The sequence below is a fragment of the Rhipicephalus microplus genome, chromosome 2 (genome assembly GCF_043290135.1).
Source record: "Rhipicephalus microplus isolate Deutch F79 chromosome 2, USDA_Rmic, whole genome shotgun sequence".
Taxonomy (NCBI): Eukaryota; Metazoa; Arthropoda; class Arachnida; order Ixodida; family Ixodidae; genus Rhipicephalus; species Rhipicephalus microplus.
In genome coordinates, this window is record NC_134701.1 from 94,991,195 (window position 1) to 95,010,784 (window position 19,590).

Sequence of the window (19,590 nt, forward strand, 5' to 3'; positions counted from 1 at the left end):
CCGTCCTTCAGCACTTCAGCCCTTCGGCTCCGACAGAGCTTCATACGAATGCTAGTGGCATAGGTATTGGAGCCGTCCTAGTACAACGTTACGGTCACCACGAACACATCATCGCATACGCAAGCCGTTCCCTAAGCAGGGCGAAGCGAAATTACACTGTCACAGAACAAGAATGCCTGGCGGTAATATTTTCAATTCAGTGGTTTAGGTCTTACCTGTACGTACGCCCATTCACAGTCGTAACCGACTACCATTCGTTGTGTTGGCTTGTCAACCTTCGTGACCCTTGCGGCCGCCTTGCGGGCTGGGCACTCCGGCTACAAGGATACAGTTTTACCGTCGCTTACAAAAGGGGTTGTCGACATGCTGCCGTGGACTGTATTTTACGTATGCCACTTAGCACAACGAACGGCGAATCCGATGACCTTGACCAGCTTGTAGCGTCTGCGTCGCCTGCATTTCCTGAATACCCCAGTTTCAGAGCAGAACAGCGGCAGGAAGCTAAACTCGCACCACTATTCGCCGCTGCATCCGCTTCCACTATTGCACGCCGTTTCTGTATGCGTGATGGACTGTTGTTCAAAAGAACCTCTCCAGCAGTGGCGCACGTTTCCTTCTAGTGGTCCCGGAGAGCCTGCGAACAGTCATTAGATAGTTTTAGTGCTGCGGAATGGTGCTACGTACGCATCACGCAAGCGCCTTGCGTTACGTGGCATCGTTTGCCACTAATTGGCTTTTAGTACGCCGTAGTACCCGCGTGCGTAACGAGCGTGAAGCGTGTTGCGCCATCTGGTAGATCAAAATAGAAGCACGTGTTGTTGACAGCCAATGTGAGCCAATCCAAGTGTTATAGCCAGATTATGGCCATATTTTAAGCCACAGAGCTGGTCAGTGCTTGCCTTCGATGCCGCCATTTTGCAAAACGAAGTCTCGCGCTGTCGCGAACTTGTTCGAGAGCGGCGCGATCAGCTCATACGTAAGCACGCACGCATCTCATGCGTGCGTACGTAGCGGCTGCGTACGTAACACGATACGTGCGCGTTGCGGTCTGCGCATGCGCACTACGCAGAACGTGGCGTCCTTACGTACGCAACGCCGCCACGTACGCAGCGTACGCTGTACTGAAACTCTCTAATATGAGGGTCATGCACGACGACCCGACCCTACGTCTGGACATTTAGGTTTGGCGCGGACGCTGCACCGGACTAAAGAGCGCGTTTATTGGCCTGGTATGCAAAAGTTCATTGGGAGTTGAGTGGCAAGCTGCATGCAATGTCAGCGTCACAAACGTCGATCATCTGGTCCAGCTGGCCTTCTACAGCCGATGCCAACTTCAAGCGCACCTTTCGAACAAGTGGGGATTGACTTTCTGGGCCCCTTTCCAAAATCGGCTAAGGGCAACCGATGGATAATTGTTTGCGTCGACTACCACACACGCTACTGCGAGACGGTAGCCGTCCCCTTCGCAACTGCCAGTGAAGTCTCCTCGTTTCCGCTATAGTACGTCATCCGCCGACACGGCCCACCTCGCCTGATTATCAGCGATCGTGGACGACAATTCACAGCGGATGTCGTGGAGGAGCTAGTCCGTTTGTGTGAATCCCGCCTGCGTCACTCGGCACCATACGACCCCCAAACTAATAGGCTGACGGAGCGTACAAACCACACCATTATCAACATGTTGTCTATGTATGTTTCATGCGACCACAAGAACTGGGATGACGTACTCCCGTTCATCACTTACACATTCAACACTGCGAAGCATAAGATCACAGGTTATAGCCCTATCTTTTTGCTTTATGCACGTTCGCCCCGGCACACAATCGACCCAATCTTACCTTTCTGTCTTCACGACAACGTCACTGTCACCGAGACTCTCTGCCTCGCCGAAAAGGCACGTCGCATAGCTCGACTACGCACATTGGCATAGCAAGACAAAGTGAAAGCACGCTGTGACATTCACCATAGACAAGTGACTTATTGCTGTGGTGATGTGATGTGGTTGAGGACTCCGATGCGCAAGCGCGGGTTATGCCACAAGTTTTTGGCCACTTACGGTGGACCTTTTATTATTGTCGACAGACTTTCAGAGGTCAATTAGGTAATAGCTCATCTCACGGCGAGTGGTCGACGAGCTGCCAAAACGCAACTGGTTCATGTTGCCCGCCTGAAACTGTACATGCCACGACAACTCGACTGCCTAGTCTGGTGGCCTTCGTCTGTGCGGAGAGGAATGTTGCGCGCATGCACGAAGACAAGGAAGCATATATGGTGAACGCACTTGTCGCCTGGAGTTGGAAAGGAAGAGGAGGACCAGGAGGATCTATAACCTTTCAGTCGCTTCTGAGCTGCCCCTCACGACCTAATAAACGGCCCTTTTAACCTCTACTGGTATCTTTCAAACGTAACAATATAATCACATAAAGTTTCCAGGGCCATCTCAGCGGAGTCAGTCTAGAAAGCTGGAAGTTATCATTATTAGATTTGGATGTCGTGTTGCCCTCTATTTGCACAGAGCTGGTCAGGTTATATCATGCCTCTGTGCGTTCTGCGAACAAATATAATCAATTGAACATTACCTTTTATCACGTCGCCGATACTTTTTGCTTAAAAGAAGGCTTATAATTGTTCGCTTTTTAAAGATAGGTGTCAGGTTGTCGGTGGAAACTGTGATGAACTTTGGTGCCTCTGTTTTGAGACATAGCCACAGGGACGCATTCAATGTGGTCTGCGTTATTATTCAGGCTATCTAGCGTATGCCATCGTAAATATCCACCCTAATAAGAACAATTCTGTAACATCAGAAGGTGTTTTAACACAAATATTCTGAATGGTTCCGGTCATCTCAAAATCTGAGAATTTCACTTTTTTGTTCACTTCGTTCTCTCTCTCTATCTCTCTCTGTAGGGCTTTTTGAATTACTTGTATTTTATTATGGGTGATTCCACGAGAGATCGACGCGGGTCCAAAAGTTGAGATGTTTTAGATTTCATTGAGTATGCTATATTTCGTGCACCTCTCACCAGGTAGCCCGAAAGTTAACTTCGTTTTACGATTAACGGCATCACTTACGAGAAAAAAAATATCAAACTTCACCAACACGGAGGCACCAATTTCGTCACCTTTCATTTTCAAAAATTGCAGATGCTATAAAAAGACAAATATTTTTGTTTCAAGGAGGATATTTTTTACCTGAAATTCATGTCTAATGAAGAACGAATTCATACAATTTTAAGTTTGTAGATTTTAAGAAAATAGCATTTAAAAATGTCTAATTTTGCGACAGTTTAAAATAAGTTACGTAGTCCCATTTTTTTCTCCAGAAGTAATGCAAGCAGCGTTTTCAAACTTGACACGTTTGAAGGATATAGTGTGTTCATTAGGTACATTATTCTTGCTGCCTTAGAGCAATTGTACCTTTTTATATATTGCCTCAAAATTCTCATATTAGCAAAAGTGTATCCACTGAAATTTGAATAATAAAAAAACCCAACTTCAATTTTTTTTAAAATCTCGTAAATAGACATCCGAAGGCCATCTTACAGTAATATAGAAAAACATGTTGCATTATTTTGTTTTCAGCGACAATATTCATGGTACAAATCAGAGCTTTTCGAGAATGCGCTGATAAGTTGAGAAATCTAGAAATCGGAACAGACAAGCGGCAATAAGCTTCAAACGTGAGTAAACGTGACTGCATTTGGTGAAGAAAGGCTGTTTTAGCAGATAGGAGTAACTATTTTGAACACAATATTCTACAGTATCTGAATTCACTCTTATTCGTAGAGCACTGAGACTTCTAATATGTGGTGCCTCTCCATTACTGACACACAAATGGAGCTGCTGTGACGGCCATGTGTTTGCAACATGTTGGGTAAAAGCATTGAATGTTGAATGAGTTCGTAAACGATTCATAACAAATTTTTATCATTTGGGGCACGAAGACTGCCGCATTAGACTGAATAACACGCTTTAAGGCAAGTTGTCATCCATCGTCTGCTCTACAGATGAATTGCTGTGCACCGCATCTCGGAGGCAATGCTTTAGATCATATGGTTCAAAGTAGGGACAAAGATTACGTCTCCCGTAATTTTATCGACAAAGACATTGTGAAATTCATTTTAACATACTATAGTTCAGTTTTGCATTCGCATTGTGGAAGATGGGATTTTCTTATTGAAATTTCAGTGGAGTACACTTTTGCCAATATTAGAACTTTGAGGCAATATATAAAAATTTACATCTGCCCTACGGCATCAATAATTAATGCACCTTATGAACATATTATATCCTTAAAACGTGTCCAGTTTGAAAATGCTGCTTGCATTACTTTCGGATAAAAAAATGGGGATTACGTAAGTCATCTTAAACTGTCGCAAAATTAGACATTTTTAAAAGCTACTTTCTTAAGGTCTACAAAGTTGAAACCGTATGAATTCATTCTTCATCAGACATGCATTTCAGGTAAAAAATATCTTCGTTCAAACAAAAATATTTGTCTTTTTATAGCATCTCCAATTTTCGAAAATGACAGGTGACGAAATCGGTGCCCCCGTGTTGGTGAAGTTTTGATATTTTTTTTCTCGTAAGTTATGCCGTCAATCATAAAGCGAAGTTAACTTTCGGGCTACCTGGTGAGAGGTTCACGAAATACAAAATACTCAATGAAATCTAAATTATCAACTTTTGAACCCGTGTCGATCTCTCGTGGAATCACTCTTATAAATTGATTCATAATCATAGTTGGAATACTCTTAAAAAATTACGCTATGCTTTCTCAGCCGATTACCCTGAGTGGGTATGCGTCAAATTTTATAGGAATCAAATCGAGCATGCGCAGTATTCAAAGAGGTGGTGCTATATGCTTTTCCTGAATTGATTGAATCGCCGACAAGATGACAAAAAATGGCCAAGCGTTTCTTCCTGACTACAGTAAACGCATATGGGGGAATTTGATAAAGCTGATCTGTGAAAGTAAAAACTGAGGGAGGTAATGCGGCAACGAAGTTTTGTGATGAAAACTTCCGTCATCATTGATTTAGACAGGTCGTTGCGTCAGGAAAATAACAAGTGGTTGTACTCCTGAGGAGCAATCACTGCAGGGTCAGGGGGAACGTTGCCTTATTTTCAGCGTACGAAATAGCGCCACCAATGTGTGGTGTGAGCTTAAAAACAGGCATGATAATAACTCTTTCGCAAAAAGAATAAGCCATTTCATTTATTAACAAAGCCTGGTACCCTGATGCCCAGATTAAACGGCTGCTTTGTAGATCCTGTCAGTTATGACGAGAATTTCTCTTCGCCATGAAACGGATGGTGCCTCATTTTAGAAATAAAATCGTTATATGAGCCAAAACGTAAGGAACGTGTGGTTTAAAAATGAGCAAATTGGTCAAACAAGGAATACAGATACAATGAATAAAGGAAAAGAAGAAATCAAAGCTTGATTGATTGATTGGTATGTGGGGTTTAACGTCCCAAAACCACTATATGATTATGAGAGACGCTGCAGTGGAGGGCTCCGGAAATGTCGACCACCTGGGGTTCTTTAACGTGCACCCAAATGTGAGCACATGGGCCTACAACATTTCCGCCTCCATCGGAAATGCAGCCGCCGCAGCCGGGATTTGAACCCGCACGAAATCAAAGCTCAATAAGCTTGATAGGGTTAGAAATAAAGGAATGTTATGCCTAAGCTTGACATTCGATTCATTTTGTTTCATTTAGGAAATCGCATACCGGTGAGTGGCGCTGGGGCTCTGAGGAATAACCAATAGAATTTCGCTTCACATCTCACGGACTAAAGGCTGCTCCAGACAGCTGTGCTGTTAAAATAAGTTGACATCGATATAATTTTGCTTGACATTTATTTATTCGCTTCATATCAAGCTTCATTTCTTTGCAGATCCCCCGTAGTGGGTAAGCTGCACGGTACAAGGCACAAACAAGTGGTATCGGGCACTGCACGAGTCGTCGAAGGGCTGAGGACTGGCCATCGTGAATACATCTGTAAGGCAGCTGTGTTCGGGATTAAGCTGCAATCTTCACCATGCGGCCACGTATTAAAGGTAAACCAAAAATAGTCCCAAGAAGTGTTAAAAATGCCGTGCGTACACAGAGGCAGTCACCCCCGAAAGTGTCGGTCGTTGAAAACGTTAGCATGACGATAGCTGCTACGTCTGCACTAAAAGTGACTGCCACCAATAGACTGAACGTCTCCGCAGAGAAGCATGCCTCTGATTGCGGCGATGATCGCCATACCATCCAGCAGGTGCTGCAAGCGTGTAATGTCACTCCCGACAACAGCACTGCTGGTGAAACAGCTGCAAGTAGAAGTTCTTCTACAGTACTCAGCATGGCGTCATGTTTGAAAGCTACACCTGAAACAGTCCCTGGAACTCTTACAACTTCGGTAACGACGCAGCGGCAGCTAACATCGGAAGTCTCCTCTTCTGGGGAAGTTGAAGCAACGGTCGCCGCTACAGGTGCTTCGAAACCGCCGGTCGCCTATAAAATAGACGCCTCCAAACTCAGAAATACTCCCTATTTTGACGTATCTGGAGCGAAGGACGCTCCCAATTTAGGTGTCACTCACGAAGTAGCCCCTAACGCGTCTTCAACGCGTCTTGTCCCATTCTGCATCGGTACTGCCGACGAAATGTGTGCACGCGCAAGCTCCTCTGTAAATGACACGCAGGACTGGGAAAACACCATGCTTGGAGAACCTGCCGCGGAAGTGGACGTCGCGTACCCGGACATCACACTATCGGCCGCTCAAGTTTCGGATGTCCGCAGTGAAGGAGCACTTAGCGGCGTCGAATGGTGCCGACGAAAACTACTGCAACCTCGCCCCACCACTATTGACGCTGAAGTACGAGGCCACCTTAAGATGCCCATAGAGCATTACATCTATTTCAATCCTGTTGGAAAACGCATGTCCCACAAAACTGGCATACCTTCAGCCGAGGAAGGCATTGTGCCTACAGAACGGGATAGCACCGCTATTGCGAATGTGGCAGTTGGATCGGCTAGTAGTAGCGAGCCGAAGACTGCGGAGATGGGAGCCACTGCCAGCTTTAACGAAGAATGCACCCTCGGCTCGCAACGCTCACCTATGCAGCTTCATCCTCGTTCCGCAACCCGTACGGTCGTGCACGACATGGGAATCCCCGAGGCAAACTACTCGTCCTTCCAGCACAGACATCACTCTAATCACTGGTGGACAGCTGAAGAGACGGCACGCTTCTACCGTGCATTGAAGGTATTCGGTACTGATTTTGATCTAATGAGAACCGCATTCCCGAATCGCACGCACAAGAACCTCAAGAACAAGTTTAAGCGGGAAGAGCGAGAAAACCAACAGCTTGTGCAGAAGATAATCAACGATCCAACAAAATTCAACTTGGAAGGCTTCGAGGATGAGTTTGGTTGTCCAAACGGACTGGAGCCGAAGCAGAAACGCATGAAGCACGGCAAGGAGATATAGACAGCAGGACCGGTCTTTCCTAAATGGTCAAAGGAAGACACGTGACCTTTTCCTCGCGGGAACGGCCAGCATCAGCATGCCTAAGAGGGGGCTCGAAAGCTTCACGCCAATGACTATACCTCTTCAAGGTGACTTCACATACTAGGAAGCCCACGTATTAAATAATGTGTGTTAAATTCGCAGTTTGGAAGGCGTTCACATTCCAGCATTTAGAAAACACGCCAGACGATTACATCAAAGCATACGTCTCTTTTTCAGTTATGTGTTCTTTGTGAGTGATTTTATTGATTAGTGATAAAAAATAATGTCAATATAAATGCTATACGCTTTTCTTGGGTGTGAAGCATTATTTATTGTATTCATTAGTAAGTGCAAATTCTGCATATATGGGTGTTAAAATATATAGGTCGAAAATTAAACATGCTTAAGGCTCCTGAACATTTTATTTCTTCCAGCTGTCCGGAATGACCTGCGTGTGCTCGTCTCAACAAGAATGCCCTTGTACAGAAGTATATAAAACAAGGTTCAGCACTATTTTAATGTGTGTAAACAAGCCACGCTATCTTGCCTATGCTGGAGACCGTCTAAAAACCAGGTCGCTGTGAGAAACGAGAATTTAGGCTAGCAACGCCACCAATTAAATCCTTAACCATGTCGTTGGGCTAAAGACATGTTCACAGTCGTTCACCCAATTTCATCATGGTGACTGGACGGCGAAAGCAATCTTCTTTTCTCAGTTGGCTGTATGGATCCCGGTCTAAAGATTTTCGCACCGAACGCGGGCTTGCATTGACTCCGGGATCAGAAGAATTACAAACGCTCTGAACCTCACGTTGTTTTGCGGAAACTCCGTGATCGGTTCATAATTTGCAAAGTGGTGACGTTACGCCGAAGTTCCATATTTTGGCAATCTGTGGTGCCATCCTATCATGATGGTTTTCTAATCACTTCTATTGACGGTATCGATGCTAAGGTCAATTGTCGCGTTCCATAAGAATTGTAGACAATACATGTCTGCGAATAAAAAAATCATAAGCTGAATTCTGTCACACTTATTATAATGCAGATGCACAAGTTTAGGACGACACGACATGGAACGAGGTTTCTTCGCCAGTTGACTTTAGAGCCGACGGTGCTTTCAAATCCGCTAGAGACAGTTTAAAAACACACAATTTACAAATCTGAACCTTGGTGCTTTACTGGTTATGAGTAGCAAGCCTTAATTTGTTCATATAGTTAGCGTGTAAACTCAGTAGTGATCAAGTAATGACTCCTACAAACTGCATAAATACAGAGCATTTATTCAGGGCGTTGCGGACACACATATGCAGATGACGTCGGCGCACTTTTCTCTCGAACGTTTGCATAACGGGCTGTGAATGACTTCCCAGCAAGTTACTCTGCGGTTCTCGACATCGCATTACAAGCTTCGCCACGCGAACTACGGATCGCATATTGATTGTTATAACTGCATGTTTTAAATGGCTTCTATAGACAACACCGAGTTCGATGGCGAGACAGCAGTTCCTTTCGCGCCTTCACTGCCCTTTCTGCCGGGGCTATCTTGGCCTCGTCACTTCTTTCTTCATATAACACGTGTAATGCCAGCATTAAGCGGTCAGTAATTCAGGATTTCGGCTTTTCGACTAAACGCTGTTATATCTTCGCTTGCCCACTCGCAAACACAAATAACGAAAATAAAGTTTCTCTCGCACGAAAGTCGTGTGATATGAGGAAGAATAGATGGACGACGTCATGGCAAAGCAGAGTATAAGACCCAATCCATGACAGATATATCTCATAGCTGGTCGAGGTAAACAGCGCAAAAACGAACAAAGAGTAAACAAGGACACAAGACGAGCGCCTTGTTGGGTCCTTCGTTCACTCTGCTTTCGTTTTTAGCGCTGTTCACCTCGTCCAGCGATGAATCGTTACCAGCTCGCGCCGCTTTTAATGCTACTCAGATATATCTCGTACATCGACCAATCGAGAACTTCATCCTAATTTCACGGGAACAAACTGTTCGTTACACGAATTGTGTGGAAAATACGGCAAACGGCAGTAGAGAAAGCGCCTCTTACATTTTATGCATGCCAGTCAGATGTGCTCAATCCAGCCGTTCACCATCCTCTTTTCTAGCCCTTTCCTGCTCTCGTCCATCACATAGCCATCGCGAGTGCTTTGCAGTCATAGGGTAGGGAGGCCACGAGCGGCGAATTCCATGAATGGGAACGCTATGAGGGCAATAAATGGGGAATGGGCAGCTGGCGTGAGTGAAAATCGAACTCATGACTTTGATCCTAGCATCACAACACCTCATCATGCTAACTCATCGGTGGGTGTTGCTTGCAAGACCTGTACGTATAAACGCTCAGCACGAACCCGCCGCACAAATCTGTTTACATTGAGCGGCGACGAAAAGTCTACAGCTGTTAGCTGAATAAAACACCTGCTGGGGTCACAGTGTGGTATTTTAAGTGTATCAAACGAGCAAGCTACACCACTTTTGCACTAGGAATGATTGTCTCGGAAAGACAGAACCCAATTGCGAAACGTACAGATGTTGTCTATTTGCTTTAGTTTCACTTTACAAACACGCTTGCTTTCAATTTGAGTCCGACCATCGCGTTTATTTCAGGTAAATAATAGTCTGCAGAACTGTACACGACAAAACATTGTCAAATTAAACGAGACCACGGAGTTTCGGCGAACTGCCTTAACGCACTCTGGACGCCTTTGCTTCTCGCACTGCTTGCACTAGAAACGGTAAAACTGGACTAGCAGTTTTCGGGTCTTCGTCATGTTTAAACTTTTGTAGTAGCTCACAATGCAGCAGAAGTGCGTGCCTGCTTTCCAGAATGACGAAGAAGCACTGCTCATAGCGTTCAAGTGCGAGATAAGCTCTCCAAGGAACATGTTTTTTCATGCGCGCAATTTGAAAACACAGCAAACGCGGCCTGTCTGAGCGACCGGAGCTCTGCCCTCTTTTCGATGGGGCGGTGAATGGCGCTGCGCAAACTTGAGCCGGTCCTCCTTATAACCGGAGTTTCCGTTTACCGGCTACGGGCTTGGCCAAATAAACACTTTCGCGTTGGGACACACAGACTGTTGCCTTCCTCAACGTCACGACCATGTGACAATGTGTGCTCCTATGATAGAGCCATCACGTTGGGCTGACGCCGATTCTCGTTAAGTGACATCCGCTGAGGTGATCTATGTAGCTGCCTCGCTAGCACAAGCGCTTCATGTCCGCTTAGCACTCCTACTATTGCTAAAACTCATGTTGCTGTTGGCATCATTATAGAATTGTAAACAACTGGTCATACAAATTATAGGCGACTGTTCAGTGTATTTCAGGCGCACAACGTTTGTACATATATCTAGCAATACTTCGAAACGTTTTGCTGATGAAGAAATTACAAGAGTCACATTCTCTCCGCATGCTTCGAATAACGTCGATTCCCAAGGTGCATGAGATCTGCCGAACTTTTTTCTATGCTTACAAACGGCTGAACTGTAACTACATGCAATAAAACACAATCACGAACCTATTGAAATTATGAACTGTGTAATTGAAGCGGCAACAACGAAATAATTTTGAAATAAGAAAGGCAGCCTCCATTTACCTCACCACATATTTTCCCAAACAGCGAAGCCAACTAGAAGATGTTTCCCAATTTAGACGTGAAAGCCTTCAGGTGCCTTGAAGCTTCGGTTATTAACATGCGTGGGGATATTTGCGCATGGGTATTTGGGCTTGTGGTCGAGACCCCATTAACGGCCACCTTGGTTATGAATTTATTCTATGTGCGCAGGTGAACTTCAATGTGCTGTTCTTACTTTTTCCTGTTCCATATCCGTAGGATCACACAGTCGCGGGGAATGACTGCTCGCGACTGCATATACAAAATTTTACTGTGACAGCAATGGAAGGCCGAGGTGATAGCTCCTATATCAATTGTGAGGTTAAACGTCTCAAAATCACTATAGGGAAAGCCGTAGGGGCTGATGAAAATAAATATGTTGGGCTGGGACTTGCGGGAGGCGAGAAACCCAGAGGAAGAGAAGCAGGTATGCGAAGATAGCCCTGTCGAAGCAAGCATCGTCGTTTAGAGCCGCGAACAAGGGTCCTTGCTCTTCACAATTAGTGCCGAAACCCGGGAATGAACCAGGTAATTTAGGCAGGCATGTCGTTCGTCTCTGTTTTTTACAGGAGCTGCGGAAGTTTCGGCCACCTGCGGTTCTTCAACGTGCACATGAATCTAATTACACGGGCTCAAGCCTTTTCCCCTTCATCGAAGTAAAAGCGAACCGTCGATTGCAATCAAGCATATTATGACCGAGACAAGTCGTGATTGAAAATTCACGTAATTGTGGCGCTCGGTCACGACCCTATTTTATCATTATCAAAGTAAAACACAATTTTCGTCTGGTTATTGTGATTGTAAGAGCTTCTATGACGGGGGTCTATTTTAGATGATTATACTCTCTAAAATATCAGAACTTTGGGAGTGGTATGCGCGCTGCGTCCAGCTCTACTCCCAGAGGCTTTGGACACTCAACATTAGACCATGCTTTCGCAATAATTCCGCACGTAGTCTCAGCTATAGTGTTCTGCGTTAAAAACTGAGATAATCACTTCATTAAAGTTATCCCCTGTATATTGTGAGAGAACACAAGATAGCTATCATGCAGCACAGCCAGATGATAGCGTGGCACGAAAATATCTGTCACTGCTCTAATTCGGGGAAAAATAGAAACTACATTTAATCTGTCCATTAGCATGCGCAGGGGGTGCGTAAATTCAAAGCGTTTCTTCATATGATACAGTTGTTAAAAATAAACATGGTCGACTGCCGAAGCTAAAGTCAAACCTCCGTGACCGTATGCTGCTGAATCTTCTCGTGCAGTGTCGCATGCTCTCTGGCCCAATCCTAGCGTTTTAAAATGCACTCGAATAAAAGAAGATGCACGCTCTGACATCCAGACAGATTCACGGCACAGCACTCGTTAATGCAGCCACCTGCTAATGAGATACACAAATGTAGCGCACTGCATCTCCCATCTACGCGTTTCAGCAGCCCTCAGGCAAACGCTCGTAGCGCAATGCCACGTTGGGCCAAACATTGCGGCTGCCTACGAGCGCTGGGCATTTTGTTCTGTAAGAAGTCAATAGAGTTATAGCCACCCAAGCCAATAAATAAATGGCGAACGTGGTACTAAGCTACACAAGCCTTGAAATAGCAAAACTGGACTAATTAGAAGACTAATCTCGGTGTTTCTGCATTGTTGCTAGGCCTTTGTCCAACGTGGGAGCGGCCCGCTACGAGCTAGTTCACGCCTTGATGGGCCTAAATAAAATTTTAGGGGCGGAGCTTCTTAAAGCGGCACCCGTTCATCCCTCGTCGTAGTACGTAACGTGTCTGACGCTTTGAATTGTAAGGTGGTGCCGGTGGGAGATTTTTCCTGTGCGTTGTTAAACAACGAAAAATTCGCAGCGTGCGCGTCAACTAAAAGCCGAATTCTCCTGTCTCTCATTCCCCATTAGCAGCCGTTGGCATGTACATTGAGCACTACCTGACAAGAAAAAGTTGCTACGTTATACTCGCTGGGTGTAACCTCCTTGGTTTTAGAAAGGTTTAGCAAGCGTTGGGCCGCAGTGTCATGAATACAGTGAACTAGTATGTACCATGAACTCGAGGTGTTTAAAGGCGGGAAGTAGACACGAAGCGTAAGCCGTTAGAAGGTTTGCGTGTGCCACTTTTTGTTTAGTGCTTGGAATGTCCGATGGATGGCGGTGCTTCTATATGAGGAATATATGATGAAAAGATGCGAGATGGTGGTACTAGGAGTGTTGAATAGGTGGACGAACGGACACACAGACAGATGCATGGACGGACGCACGGATGGCTGCACGAACGAATGGACGCATGGACGGACGCAGGAGCGGATACATGGACGAAAGCAGGGACGGACGCACAGATGAACGTGCGGACGCACGAACAGACACACACACGGACGGTCGGATAGACACACGGGCGGCCAAACAGACGCACGCATGAATGGACGGAAGCAAGAACGAATGGACGGACGGATGCTTCGCTCCACTATGATATTCTGTTCAAAAAATTACCGTATTATGGCATTCGAGGTATTGCTCCAGAGTTAGTACGTAGCTATTTAACAGACAGGTTACAATATACATGTGTTCACGGGTATAATTCCCAGTTAAAACCAGTAACACTAGGTGTGCCTCAGAGTTCTATACTGGGACCTCTATTTTTTATTATTTATATAAATTATGTCGTTCATGCGCCAGTGGCTTCTTCTACAGTTATGTATGCAGATGATACAAGTTCGTTCTTCTCTGGCAGCTGTCTAAAAGATCTTGAGAAGAAAGCGAATGAATGCCTGGTCTCACTCTCCTCCTGGCTAGATTCAAACCAACTACAGTTGAATGTTAGTAAAACTAAATTTATTGTATTTAGGAGCAAAAACAAGTGTGAATATTACAGGATTTATCTCTGGTTCAAAAATAATGAAATCCAACGAGTCTCTTTGTTCAAATTTTTAGGTGTACTTTTTAATGAGCACCTGAGTTGGACACCTCAAATAAATAAAGTACATGCCAATATGTCTCGATCGATTTCGGTTTTAAATAAACTTAGGTCCCTAGTGCTAAGCTGGTTAAAGCTCCAGCTATATTATTCATTGGTTCATTCCCATCAACATTCGTGCTTCATAGGACCCCCCCCCCCCCCCCCATATACATTACTGTCTTTTAATTTGGGGCGCAACATCAACAACCAATCTTGACAGGCTGTTAGTTTTACAAAAAAGGTCTGTACGCTACATAGAAAATCTGCAACCTAGAGAACATACCCGTCCATTTTTTTGGCAAGCTTCAGATGCTTACTGTCTACCAATTATACAATCATAAACTCAGCCTATATGTCATTAATGAAATAGAAAACACTGTTGGCACTTATATGGAGCATTGCTACCCAAGCGATACTCCCTATGAATTACGCTTCGATTGTTTTCGATTGCCTTTTTTCAGAACAACATATGGTAAACAAACTTTATCATATCAAATACCTTATCTACATCATGAAAATAGCTATGTCCGTGAACTTTTGAAAGAACATAACACTAAAAACAGTGTGAAGAAAAAAAGTTAAGATGTACTACCTTTCTTGTAAGGAGCCTTAATTGTTGTAAGGACTTGTTGTATTATTTATTATAAATATTTCTTTTGTGTCGTTCGTGCTTCTGCATATTAGATGAAAATTGCTCAATTTCTTTCTTTTCAAATGTATTTTTCTATGGTACTTAGTAATTCTGTGAGAAATTTCTCCTTGTTGCATTTATATATATATTTTTTATATTGGTACTGCAAATTGGTGATGACTGTAATGTGTTATTTTGAAACGTATGTGTCGACATCTGTTATACTTGTTGAATTTGAATTTTGTTTCCCCTCATTCGAAAGCAGAATGAAACTTGTATCCTTTGTTCCACTTCACCTGAGCAAATGTATGGGTGGAGGGACCTTAGTCAGGCAGAGGTAATCTGCCTTTAGTCCCTTTAACCTATAGGCAATCATTGTTTTTGTCTGAATAAACAGTGAATGAATGAATGTCCGCTGGATGGCGGTGTTTCTATATGCGGAATATATGATGAAAAGATGCGAGATGGTGGTACTTGGACTGTTTACTAGATGGACGAATGGACACACAGACAGATGCATAGACGGACGCAAGAAAGTTTGCGTGTGCCACCTCTTGTTTGGTCCTTGGAATATCCGCTGGATGGCGGTGTTTCTATATGCGGAATATATGATGAAAAGATGCGAGATGGTGGTACTTGGAGTGCTGACTAGATGGATGAACGGACACACAGACAGATGCATGTACGGACGCATAGATGGCTGCACGGAAGGATGGATGCATGGACGGACGTCGGAGCGAATGCATGGACGAACGTACGGATGGACTTGTGGACTCACGAACAGACCCACGCATGGACAGGCGGATGGACGCACGGATGTTCACACAGACGGACGCATGCACGAACGGAAGCAAGAACGAATGAACGGGCGGATGCCTCGGCCCACTCTCCATCTATAACGCCGTGGATATGCTGCCATTTTTTCCTTACCACACGTGCTAAAGCGTGGTCTGAAGGACCAAATAAAGTTCATCCATCCATACCATACCATACGAGATACCATTACCTACGTGATGCAGGCTGTTTCTAGGTTACTTCTGGGTCACTGGTAGTCTTTAGCCTGATGACGCTAGGTTGTTTTTTTATGCTCATTCTGAGTGCTAAGAAGTTCAAGCTAGATCACAGACAGTCACAGATTCGACACGTGTACGTCATCGTTGGCATGGTCCTTCTATTGTGTAAAGGCCTTATCGCCGCTGCCTCTTTCTTCGAAGTTCCTAATTCTCTTTTTGTACGTATTCATGACCTACGGTTGCGTGCCGTCCCGTTGCATCCATTCTGTTTTACTTTTTCTATTTAGTTCAAGTTGTGCCAAGTGGGATTCACGCAATCTTTATGGCACATACTCATCAGTAGGTCAACTCTTGTTTTCTTCATACCTTAGCCGACCAGTGAGAGTACTTGAACTTACCCAGTTTTTGTGCCAGGTACCCGTTTATGATAGTAATATTTTTTGTGTGGGAGGAAAATGGAATGAGTTGGTAAACAGCGTCGCTAATAAAGCTATCCGCATTTTCCCAACCCTCATCGCACCCAGCACGCTCGCGTTGAAAATTGTAAATGAAATTTTCGCAACAAAGCTATCGTATTTTCTGCAGGTCTTACATCCAGTGCCTTAAATGGTGCCAACATTTGGCGCGCCAACGAACTCTTGTCTTGTCAGTTGCGCCTCACGTCGCAGCTCACGTTTTGATAGCGTAGCGTTGCTGGGCTCAGCGTGCCCACTCAAGCAAGAACGGAGACGTGCCCATCACGTTCCATTTCAACCCTGCCATTCGCTCCAGAGGCAGCGCGTGTGTTCCATTAGTAGATCTCTTTCTGTTGCCCTCCGCCAGTGTGGAGTGCTCGGGTGCAGAGTTCATCGATCACTCCGAATCCGCCAATTGATGACACCATTTGGAAGTACAAGCTAATAACTATAGTGCTGTAATATCATTTGTAGACACGTGAAAGATGAACTAAGGTGGACTATACTCGGCGACAACTTTACTTGGCACTGAAAGGAAAGCTACGGAGCCAAATCACGTGCGTTCTACCGCATGTTAGGGTAGTTCCAAAATAGCGCTGATATTTTCAACATGAATTATAAATGTTTCTTCTTTATTTTCTATGTGTAGCTATTTGAGACAAAACACAGCTCATATCTGTAAGATACTATATCTGTTGTGTCTTCAAGTTTTTGAACGCGAGAAGACCCGACTTTTTACGTGCACTTCCAACGCTAAGCGGTGTCTGTGTCTACATGGAAGGCTGATGGTGCGTCCCCGTCACGTCCCACAGCGTTACGGGATGCGCACCAAAACGGGCTACTTCGCGTAGTGCTACATGGGCAGAAGCTCCGCCTCCGTAGCTTTCCTTTCAGTTCCAAGAAACGTTGTCGCCGAGTGTAGGAGCCTTCATGTGCAGCCCGCCTGGAGGCGTCTTGCACAAAAAGGTTCCCTAGATTAGGACTGAAGGTGTTTCAATACGCCACATGATAACGGATTTTTATTCTTATATGCCTAATGTCGAGCACCAATTCTCGTGCGCGATCTGAAAACTTAGGCTTTGACGTGTACAGTGTGAGTTAGTGGTCGGAACAGATTGCATATCTGGGCCAGTTCTCAGATTTTTTAAGGAGGTTACTGATAATGAACGGTTTCTGAGTGCCCGGTTTTCAAATAATTAGTTTAGAAATGTTTGAAGGTAGAAGTGCAATTATGTAGTGACCGTATTCCGCTTCTTCAGATTATACGGGCTGATAGTTTTAACATAATGATCAGGTTCTGGATGACCGATGACTGTATCTTCAAGGAACAACCGCAGTGGTACGCGACCGTATACGTTAAAGAACAACAGTAGTGTCAAACAACTTCATTTGAAAAGCCTGTGGTTTGATCAGAGGAGATGGCGGTCAAGCCATGTCTGATTGCTACCTCTCAAGCGCGATCGATGGCCCGGAACAGGATGTCCATATTCGTGGTCATCCGAACCTCTAGCGGGTTTCACTTGACGGCGAAGACTCTATGGAATTTTGGAGGACGTCCTTGCTGCAATCTTAGGTCATGAGGACTATGGTCATGGTCTATGTCTTGAAAAGGGGACATTTAGATGTGAAGAAATCCAGGCTGATATATTCTCAAATACATGGAGAAGGTAAAGAGTAAGCTTGAAGCCACCACGAAACGAATTATTGCGCGCTGTGTAGTTTTGAATGCTGGCCTAGTTTGGCCTGCTTTGCTAGCTTGTAGTTCTGCACGATGTTTTTTGTAGTTATTTCATTCACATGGGTGCATATAAGCAGTGCATCGCTACACTTCAGTATACTATACCAAGTGGCCCCCGTGTAAGCGCTCTTTATTGTTCTTTCGAATCTTAAAACGTGTATTTCCCTCTTTCACCTTGAACTTTCGCGAAAATTGAAAATGCTTGGCACATGGCTGTCGGGAATATGGAATATGGAGCATTCCATATGAGCATTCGATGCTCACGCGAAGCAGTTATACCAGCATCATACACTGCTGAATATGCGGGTCAGGCGAACACAAGGGTGATGAAGAAGAAGACGACTTTACTTTGGTTAGGCCGCCGCTCTCGGGTTCTGGTCAAGCTTGCGTTAATCACCGGAAACGGGCATCGCTAAGCGCACGAATCTCAACAGAAGGTGAGAGAGTATTGCAGAATGCGTTACAGGGCATTTGCGTTGAATGAGGGGTGTCGCTTCCTTTTTCGGAACACCAGCCGTCTGCAGCCCACCCGGCATGTCACACCACAGCGGTGACCACATGGACGATGACCAGCGCCCAACAATGCCCCGTCCACTGCTGCTGACCCTGATAGGCAGCTGGATGGGATCGCTGTGCATGGGCAGCACGCTGGGATACTCGTCCCCCTCAAAGCACAGCTTGGAGCACACCTTCAAGGAGGGGCTGCACGGGTTTGACATCAGCACGAACGACTGGTGAGACTGCAGTACCTCTTGGTGGCGAGAGAGGCAGTATTACTCTCCCGTGCGTTATAGGCGGTGGTAATGGCTCATAAGTATACTGTTTCGTTCAATTCTACGAAGCTTTCTCTGTGAGGTCGTCATGTTTATTACGACTTACGCATTCACTTCTAACGCCAGCAGTGTAAAATGTAGTTGTCGGAGTTAGTTATCTTTACTACTATCTAAAAAATACTCTGTTTTGCCTAAATAACATTATTGTTATGAAAAACGCTGCGCTGATTGCGTCCATTTTGCTTCAATAATGATCCTATGACCCAAATACGTGAAGTTTTGTGCATTTAAAACCTGTTGAGTAGCGGCTGCCAGAATCGAACCTATTGAGGACACAATATACCAGGAAGTATGAAGCCCACATGATCAGGTGCGACTAAATCAAGTATTAAGTACGATTGCGAACTCGTGTTGTACATGGGCGATGACAGATAATAGCAAAAAAAAGCAACAGTAGAAATGGCCGCAACCTGCAAGGAGCAACCACTTGATTTCACATATTTCGTCAGCAACTAACCATTAAGGTGAGTGTGCAGCTATAAGCATTCAGAAGTAATCATAACCGCTGATTTACGCTGAAGTAAGCATGTTGTGTTTAGTGCTTGAAAAATCTACAGACAATTAGGATATTTGTATGCCTCCGGCGCACGCGGGGTCGCTCAACACCAACAATAAAATTGTTAGCTTACAAGACGTTTGTTATGCCTATATTGGAGTATGCTGCGGAGGAGCCTAGGGTCCCATGCCAGCCTCTATTATAGGAAAACTGAAACATTTGTAAAAATCAGTTAGGTTCATTTACAGCAGTTATAGTTGGAAAATATCTCCGTCGCCCCTCATACAGAAAGCAGAACTAGAGAACCTTGAACTTCTGTCTATTCACATGAAAAAAAGA